The sequence below is a fragment of the Microtus ochrogaster genome, chromosome 24, assembly GCF_000317375.1.
Source record: "Microtus ochrogaster isolate Prairie Vole_2 chromosome 24, MicOch1.0, whole genome shotgun sequence".
NCBI lineage: Eukaryota > Metazoa > Chordata > Mammalia > Rodentia > Cricetidae > Microtus > Microtus ochrogaster.
Genome location: NC_022024.1, coordinates 7,804,797 through 7,814,876, shown reverse-complemented (window position 1 = coordinate 7,814,876; position 10,080 = coordinate 7,804,797).

Here is a 10,080-nt window from a genome sequence, read left to right as displayed (position 1 = left end):
TTGGTAGGCATCTAAGTCAGTTGTATTTCCTGGCTGTTGTGACCTGGGCAGCAATGAATATGGGTATCCAGTTGTCACTGTTCGACATTCTTAGGAATGGTGTACCCAAGTCATATGGTAGCTCTATTTCTAATTTCCCAAAAAGATTCTATATAGACCCCACTGGTGGCTGAACCAGTTCACAGTCCTGCCAGCAGCACAGATGGGTTTCTCTTTCCCCAGGTCCTTGCTAGTATTTGTTATTTGTTTTCTTGGTGGTAAAAATTCTAACTAGGATAAGAAGGACTCTCAATGCACTTTTAATTTGAATTTCCCCTACTCGGTAAGAGCATTGAACACTTTAAAATGTACCTATTAAACATTTGTGTTTCTTCTTTTGAGAATCATCTGTTCAGGCCATTCGTCTGTTTATTGATTGGATGAATGATTTTTAGGTATTTACTTATTTCAGCTATTTGTGTATTATGGATATTAATTCCTCATCTGCTATCTAGTTGGTAAAGATTTTTCCCATTTTTCATCTGTGTTTTTCACTATTGTTTCTTTTGTGATATAGAAATGTAAATTTCATAGATCCCGCTTATCAAGTTTGGGATATTCTTTGTGATACATAAACATGTAAATTTCATAGATCCCGCTCATCAAATTTGGGATATTCTTTGTGATACAGAAACATGTAAATTTTATAGATCCTGCTCATCAAGTTTGGGATATTCTTTGCACTGCTGGAGACCCTATCAGAAAGCCCTTGCCTATGCCTGGATAGGATCTTGATGCAGTTTAGCTGTTTTCCCCAACAGTTCCGAGTTCCCCTAACCTCTTAGATCACTTTGAATTTAGTTTTCCATGAAGGACAGAAGATACAAATAGTATTTATTCTTCCTTTATCTGCAGTTTTAGTAACTAACAATGAAATATTATCCAGAAATGAAGAATTCAAGGAGTGAATGATAGATATTAAACAGCATATTATTCTGAGTGACGTGGTGAAATGTCATGCCACAGCATAGCATCCTGGTGGGATGTGACTTGTTCCCTTGGATACCGTGTCTATGCCATATATATTGATATATATTGCCCCCTTTAGTTGGTTATTAGCAGCATCCATCATGACTGATTTAGTACCACAACGCTTGCATTTAAGGGCCCTTATTAGGCTTACTAATGACCTTACTGTACGAGAGTAATGCTGCAGAGAATACAGATGCCCTGAAGAAAAACCACAGAGTGTTTCCTTCAAATGAATGATGAATGTTCTAAACTTGATGAGAAAAGAAAAAAATGATATAAAAAGGTTATTGAGCTCTGTGTTAAGAATGGGTCATCTATCCACTCTATCTGTGCCACTGTAAAGGAGGGAAAAGAAATTTGTGCTGGTTTTGCTATAGCACCTCTACCTATAAAAGTAGGCTATGGTGTATGGGCCATTATAGAGAAAAGCAATACGCAGTGTTCAGTACTATTCTGATGTCAGGGATCCATTGGGAGCCTTGAGATGTCTCTTCATGGACAAGTGGGCACTCCCACAAGGAGACCACTTGCAGAATAGTACAGAGCAGGGCTATGGACCATTGACTCAACATGAAAAAGAAAACACCTGTGGAGATTGCATTCAGTTTACTGTAAAGGGGATTTGGAGACTTAGCCTGCATGGACCAGAATTTGGGAAGTCAGTCATGGTAAGAACTTAGAATGAACCAGGGAGAATCCCTGAAAGAAGAAGCTGCCATCTTGAAAACAGAATGACGCTTGTCTTAATGTGTCCTGCAGAGAGTGCTAAACCTCAAATAGAAGCGGGCAATTAGATTCCCAGCTTACAGGAAGCAAAGCTTTGCAGTCAATAGAACTGCTGAAAACAGAGCCGGTTCACATTGTCACTTCCTGTGCTCAGACAGAAACTGTACTGCCTGAAAGGAAACCAGGAATTAACATCCATTCTCAACTGATCACTTGACCTATGGAATTGTGTGGTGTTTTCATGGTGATGGTTTCCCAAGCCTTTATCATCTTTCTAGGTGGGAAGAAGCTATTTTGAGAAATAGCAGGAGTAGTGTTGAGGTGTTCACAAGACACATTGGGAGGACAGTAGGCAGGAATCAACTTGTTGGGGTGCATTTATTTTGCTGAACTCCATTTTCTTTCTTTCTTCTCTTCTTTATTTCTCTGTTTTGGTTTTCTGAGACAGGGTTTCTCTGTGTAGCTTTGGAGCCTGTCATGGAACTCGCTCTGTAGAGCAGGCTGACCTCGGACTCACAGAGATCCACCTGCCTCTGCCTTCCGTGTGCTGGGATTAAAGCTGTGTGCCACCATTGCCCAGCCTGGACTCTACCTTCAAACCAGGGAGAGATATTGGTATTTCAGGACATTGGAGGGAATTTGAGAACAACTTTTGAGGAGACTGATTTAGGGAAGAATGCTATGTAAGATCACATAGCTGCCAGGGTAGAGAAATTCCAAGGGAAGGATGGGAGAACTTAGTGAAGAACTTGATACCATGTCTGTTGCCTACAGGACTACTGAGTTGACAATGGGAAACCCACCTATTGATCTCTGTCTATGGCTTCTACAAAACTAGAGATTTATTTATTAATGAGCTGTGGCTTTGACTACGTTTTTTTTTTTTGAAACAAGAATGTGTAAGATGTGGCCCTAAAATTAGCTCAGAGAAACCACAGTAGACCATGGGAGAAGAGCAAGGTCAAGTTGTATGCTTAGTCAATTGCCATAGCAACAGGACACGAAGACACGGTGGCATCTCTTTACTGATGAGAGAAAATGAGACATGGGGAAATCTGAGTCATTCTTTCTTGGTCATGGGTGATTCCTTTAATTTCCATGGTCTCTGAGACAATCGAAAGAAATCCTTTCTTTGCATAGTTACAAAGTGAGGCTACTTAAGGCTACAAGGTCACAACTACCTTTACACAGAGCAAGAGATCATTCGCAAACCAATGCCCTGACATCCCAAGGACAAGGGGCTGGGCACAGTTGCAAACAGAGATTACAGGGCAAGTATTACCTGGCAGTGGGTCTTACAGACGTGGCCGCCTTTGTTGGTGTCTGACCAGCACCATACAAGGCTCTGAACTTACAAGGACATCACACACAATTCAACTCTGATGTTACTATCTTGAATATTTCAATAATTTCTTATGAATGAATCCTGTGATTTTCACTTCACTGAACCCCACAAATTTTCTGTAGTAGATCTGGTTAAATCAAAGAACTTAGTTATTTGGTACAGACACATCATAGAGTTGGAGTCTATTTTAGAGACTGTACAATTTTGGTCTTGGAAAGAACCTGAACATACCACTTAACTCAGTATTGCTCACTGTTTTTGACACTTGGAATCACGTGGAATTTTTTTTTAAAAAAATAGTTTTATCTGTATTCCAACCATAGACATAGATGGCTTAATTGATTTGGGCATCACATTTTCAGAATGTCCTTCAAATGACTCTAAGAACCACTGGCCTAATTCATTGGTTCCTGCCATTGTATAATTAAAGCTAACTTGTTATACCTCATTTGTTCATTTAACAAACACCCATTAAATTTCTACTCTGTGTGGAGCATTGTATAAGGTTTGTAGAGCATAGCAACACATACACACCAAGGCTGTTGCCATCGAGACTCTAATAATTGAATGGAGCTATCAGTCCATCCATCTATCCACAGGCTCGCTGAGGCTGGCTCTGGTCTTTTCTTTCTTTCTCCTTCTTGGATTTTTAGAGTCAACTCAAGCCTTTGTGCACTTGGAAAATGTGGAGGCTTTAAACAACATAGCCTTTGCTTTTCCTAGGGAAGCATTTGAGCTTTTAATGGAGCCTATACCTCTGTGTTCAGGTCCTAGGTATCAGAATTACGTGAACAGTTACAAAGGCCTTTGTAGAATTGGAAGAGGCGGTCCCATTGTCTACAGACATCTTTAGAGACAGAGTGCGTATGTTTGTTTTCCAGAACATTTCATTCTCACTATCTCTCGCCTTGTTATTTATATTTCATGTGTCCTGTACAGTCCTGTTTTCCTGGGTATGAAACCAACACAATACACCCTCCTGTCACAGAAGTGAGCTGTGCGGGTGTGGCTGGCCCCTGTCTTAAATCTCAAAAGGCATGTGTATTGTTAATGTTTAGAAGGATGGGCAACAAGAATTAGTTCTTACTGGTTCTCCTTCCTGGGGATTTTTTTTTTTTTGCTACAAGATCCATGAGCAATCTTGTTATGACAAGCAGAACAAAATCTAGGGACAAATCTTTTTAGGAATCCAACTTCCTCCATTCATGTCTCCTTGGCCCCAAGGCACCAAAGTCCCCCACTAGCTCACGAGTAGCTCCTGCCCTTTCTAGGGCTCCTAGTAAGTGGTGGAAAGTTTACAGGTTCCCAATGAAGAACAGTTAGCACTGGAAACGGACTCTTGCTTTATTCTTGTGCCATGCAAGGAGAGGACCACAGTAGATAGGCTTTGAAAGAAGAGCATGTGGCTGACCATCTTCTCCTTGCACTTATAGCCTTCTTTCTACTTAGCATCTTTTAGACCATTTGTAATAGGGTTTCAGTGCCTTGCCACTGACTGAACTATGACACCTGGCAGCAGAGGAAAGCCCAACAATCCACCCCACCCTCTGGCCTCCAGTACTGCTGCCAGAGAGGAGGCTGGGGCTTTTAACTGGGGAGTGAAAGCCAACAGGCATGCCCAGCATTGGTGGGGCATGCGGCATGTGCAATTTTAAGCTTCCTTTTTTTTTCTTCTTGGACAAATAAGATGGAAGTTTTAAATTAAAAATTAAATGAATTATTAAATGAGAAAATATTCCCAATGACTGGTCTTGGGGGATCTAGCATTCAATTACATCTTTGTAAGAAATTTATTAGGACTGCTTGCTCACCAGCTTCTTGGCTTTTCTTCACCAGTTAGCATAGTCTGTCCCAAGGCAGATGCTAGGACTGGAGGCCAAGGCTTCTATAACTTCAGGGCAAGTGTTCTATACCCACTCTGTTTTCGTTAGCTGGTGCCAAGGGATGGGCTTGGTGTGTTTTATTTACAAGCCAATACTTCTCAATCGAGGCAGGATTACTCCTAGCTAGGGACATTTTTTTTAGGGTTTCTCTGTAGCTTTGGAGCCTATCCTGTAGACCAGGCTGGCCTCGAACTCACAAAGATCCACCTGCCTCTGCCTCCCAAGTGCTGGGATTAAGGGATGTGCTACCACTGCCCGGCTTCTATCTTCCAGGGTTATCCTGCTCTTTCCTGATATAGGAACAGATAGAATGCAAGAAGTTTAACTTTAAATGACTTTTCTCCCACCATACAGTTGGGAAAATCAAACTCCTGCTTCAAAATTTAACTCTCAAAAAGCAATGCTTTGCCTTTTTTCTAACATATGTGCCTCCAGTTCAGAAAAGAGAGAGAGAGAGAGAGAGAGAGAGAGAGAGAGAGAGAGAGACTGTGTTTACAGATGTCCCCCAAATGGCTTGTACACCCTAGACACTGAGAACATGTACCCCACACAGTGTCATCCGTGTGGTCTTAAATGGCTCAGGAGAACAGACAGACACTTGTATGCTGGGAAACTGACCCTGGCCAAGTGCATCCTGTAGTATGAGCCCTTGAGACAGGAAACATGTGATGTAAATTGTTTTCCAACTTCAACCTTTACCAAAGCTTCGTAAACCCAGAGAGAGGCACCAAGAGTCACCAGGCTTCAGATTTACCAGGATCGTGAGCAACGGTGCAAAGAGCTTGAGGTTACCAGAGAACAATCCCTGGTCTTTCTCTCAGTGGAGGTCCCATCCGAGCCCACTGCTGTGCCAGGGTTACTTGGCACTGCCCTCCGTTGTTTGTGACATGGCTTTCATGATAGCCTTGCCACAGCTCGTGTGTTCAGCTTTCACACTTTCTCTGGGCTTTTCAGTGGGAATGTCTAGTGTCTGGATAGAAGACACAGGAGCAGAACGCTGAGTGCCCAGGGCACAGACATGAGCTGCTGGGTCTTGAGACGGATGCTTTACCAAACCTCCAGTAACCCACCCTTCTGTCGCTCACCGTTGTTCCGCCACAAATGCCAAGAGCCTCGTCTTCCTTTGAGAAGTAATCTGCTCAAGGTTTGTAGGCATCTTATCTTGATTCTTTTTTTTTTTTTAACTTTTGGAAAAGAAAAAAAGGAGGGGGAATATCCAAAATAGACCAGAAAGTATTCATTAAGATAAAATACTTTAAAACAAACAACAAAAAAGGACATTTTGAATTAAGCATAATTTGTTTGTAGAAAATGTATTATTTGTGTATGTAAGTGCGTGCATGTGTGTGTGTCTCTGTGTCTCTGTGTGTGTGTGTGTGCGTGTGCACACACACATGCAGGCCAGAAGAAGGCCTTCGGATCCCCTGAAGCTGTAGTCACTAGCAGTTGCAAGCTATCTTGTGTGTGCAGTGGGAACAGGACTGAGGACCTCTGTCAGAACAGCGTTCTGTTAGCTACTATGCTTTCTCTTCAGCCCCACTGTTTGCTTTAGTAAGAATAGTCATTAAACCCATGCTCTGTGTGTCCATCACAGCAGGTCTCTGAAGTAGGTGGTGTTCTCCTGAAATCCGCAATGCTCTGGTATTTCTAACATGACCCCTGCAAACTAATTGGGGTCTCTTGCAGAGGTGCTAAGTTTCCGGCGAGGCCGCACTGCGCTGAGCTGGACCCTGATCCAATGAAGAATATGGAAATTTGGACTCAGAGGCAGCAAGGAGGATGAAATTGAGAAGGCAGAGAGAAAGCACCTGGGAGGTGGCGGTAGGTTGGGCTGGTGCTTGTGCAAGATTAGGAATGAGGCCGTCCAGCCCAAGGCTGCTGGCAGAAGCCTAAAGAAGCAAAGAAGGAGCCCTTCCTGTACACTTTAGTGACTTGGACTCTGGAAATGTACTGATTTCCATTTTGACTGCTGTCCTCTAGAACCTTGACGAAGTAAATTAAGTTTTGACGGATACATTTCCGCATTAACTGGGTAGGGTATCCGGGGAAGGCAATGCACTTGAAGGAGCAGGGCTCTGGAGGTTTTGCTGAGGTTTCCCGAGCAGGGGCCCAGGGGCCGTGCCGAGCAGGTGATGGTGCCAATATTCTCCCAAGCAAGGAAGAGGCAGGTAACGCCAGTCACTCGCATTGATGGGGCTTGGGTTCCTCTCTCCAGATAAACTGGTAGGATTCCAGAGAGAGATTAAGAATAAAAAGTATAAAGAAAACCCATAAAGCACAAGAGCTAAATTTATATACCTATTTATTTTTATGTTCACTTCATTCTGAGGAGGATTTAGAGTTCCTTTCGTGGAAGCATACAGTAGAAGAAGGGGAAATAAATTAAGAAATACGAAAGACGAAACAAAGGGGAGGGACAACTCATGGCAGGAAGCACCAGCAATAAACCGACATGACACCACCATGGCCTTCTCATCCCAGGCGGAGAAGACAGATCTCCTCTCCCCAACCTGCTCTTGTGCACGAGCAAGGCATTTCAGAATGAGATAATGCCAAATCTGAATTTTTCTCTAATTTGGGTGAATTTAATGGAAATTTCAGGCTATTGCTCCAAGTCGAAATGAGCTCTAATTATCTCTCCAAATTTCACATCATTTTCAATAAGTCAGCATTGCTGCTGCCGTTGAACTGGGAAGCCGGATACGCAAGCCTGAGTTTTTCTGTGCCCTCTGCATCCTTTGCAGTGTTTTGAAATCCTCATCTTTGGAGAACTTGTTTGTGTCGCGAGAAAGAAAAGGAGAAAATGTGAAATGGTCCACATACGGTCGCATCGGAGCTATCAAACCCTGTGTGCAGACCTGGGACAATGCCGCCAGCCAACATTGGAGTTGCCATATGATTTGACAGAGAGCTTCCTGGGGTTGGCCTGACATCTTTGGCCTGACCTGAGGAATATATCCCGAGAAACAACGTGGATACACGCGGAGAACGCCTTTGTAAGACAGTCTTCTCTAAATGCTCTCTGCTTGGGGGAACACCACCTACTGAACAAAAACATCGTTTGGGAATCAGCTCTATGCAAAACCCTTTGTAATAACCCATTCTGTGACAATAGGAACCTCTAATCATATTTCAACAGTGAGATATACAACTGTACTTTTTTTTTTTCCATGTTAAGGGAATTCTATTTACACAGCTCTGCATGTTCTTGGAAGGACATTATTTGGAAACGGTTTTAGAAACTGACATCAAGGGAAACTTTCTCCTCTTAGACAAGTGTCCTCTCATATAACTGTGATTGAAAGCAATGAACAGTAAAGCACACGATTTAATGATTTGGGTATTTATTAATTCATTTTTTAAAAGGAACCTTTGGGGGGGTATTTAAAAGCAAATTTCCTACAGCAAGGAAACGAACCCCTTAAGGTTATTTAGTTCGTTTATCGTTGGAGTTAATTAAACACTGACCTAGACTTTTCACACAGCAATTACTCTTGATGAAAAATTAACTACAGTCTTGCAGTGAAGAAAGCACACACAGCAAGTTGTGAGAGGGCGCTGGGGCCTGGCCCAGTACAGGTTCGGCTGCGGCAGCTCCTGTAGGTGGCAGTACCGCACTGCCGCAACCCAGCGTCCGCGGTCCCGGCCGCGGGTGGGAGCGGAGGAGGAGGCTGCAGGCAGAGAAGGCTTTGCCCTGCAGCCAGCCATTTAACTAAGTCACTGGTTCCCTGCTCGATTTCACAGCCGCCCTCTAAATGAATCTTTTCCGAACTCAGCAGAAGTACAAACTGCTCCTTTCACACCCGAAAACATCCTTCTGGTGAAGCTGGTTTCTGTTTTTTTTTCTTTTTGTTTTTTCTTTTGTTTGTTTTTAAATGCCTTCTTCTTTTTTTTTATTTTTTTCAATTTCAATGTTATCTGGAGTGAGGCAGGGGTCTGTGCTAACTGCTTCTCTTGAAGAGCGAAAGCAGTTATTAGCTTAGCCCCCAGCCTGCTTCAGGAACAGGGACCATCACAGACCTGATTTATCATGGGAGTCCACACTGGCCAAGCAGTGTCACCCCCGCGCTTGTCTCCAAGACTGTGTTCCTGTGGGTTGGAACACCTACTGTAAACGCGAGAAGAGTTCTCCTCCTGTAACCTGTACATACTCTTTGCACAGATCCATCTAGAATAGTCTATAGGGCTCCATTGCTGACATACTTTGTACTAAAATTTTACAAGCAAGGTCCAGCAGAAAACAGATAGTCAAAGGATTTTGTTGACTAAGTAAGAGCTAAATTGAAAGTAAAATTCAAACTTGAAACTGAGAGAAGAAAAGACAATGGTCTAAACAGCTCAAGAATGTATCAGAAGTATTTAAGAAAGATAAAATTTGACATCTGGGTGCTGAAATAGGTAGAAGGGGGGAGCAACTAATGGCCTGGGGCTTATGCCTCTAATAATTGGAAGAGGGCTTGATCAAATCAAAGATTCCGGGACTATGAAGGAGGGGTCTGTCATTACGCATCAGGGAAGATTAGCAGGGCGGATGGCTGGAGCCAATGGGAGTGGTCAAAGAAAGATTGGGGACTCTGGAAATGATGGCAGACTGGATACAATTACAGGGTTGACAAACGGGCTGAGGAGAGAAGGGGATGAGAGATGTGAGGAAGGCATCTCAGAGATCTTCAAAACAAAGCCAACGCTCTCGTTTTCTCTGAGGCATTGGAGATAAAGGGACAGTTATACAGAGCAGGGGCTCATAAGAGGAAACACTATAATGAGAAACGTATTAAGAAATGTAGTATGATAATAAAAAAAACAAACAAAAAATCTACTCTCAGTTGCTCACGTCTACTAAAGTATGAGTCAAAGACCTGATAAAATTAATAGTCTATAGACCTGCTATTGATCAAGAGGAAATTGCCTAAAAATGTAAGGCCTTCATTCAAACCAAAGTGCAAGACAGCATTAGTGATGGAAACACAAATCACTAGGCAGCAAGAGCCTTTCCAAGTACACGCATGATCCTAGGACTTAGTCGTCTTGGTGCTGCCATCTTGATGAAGGACCATTCTGATGCAAACTTTATGTAGATTATTTTAGACAACCCCCCCAACATTAAAATATTTG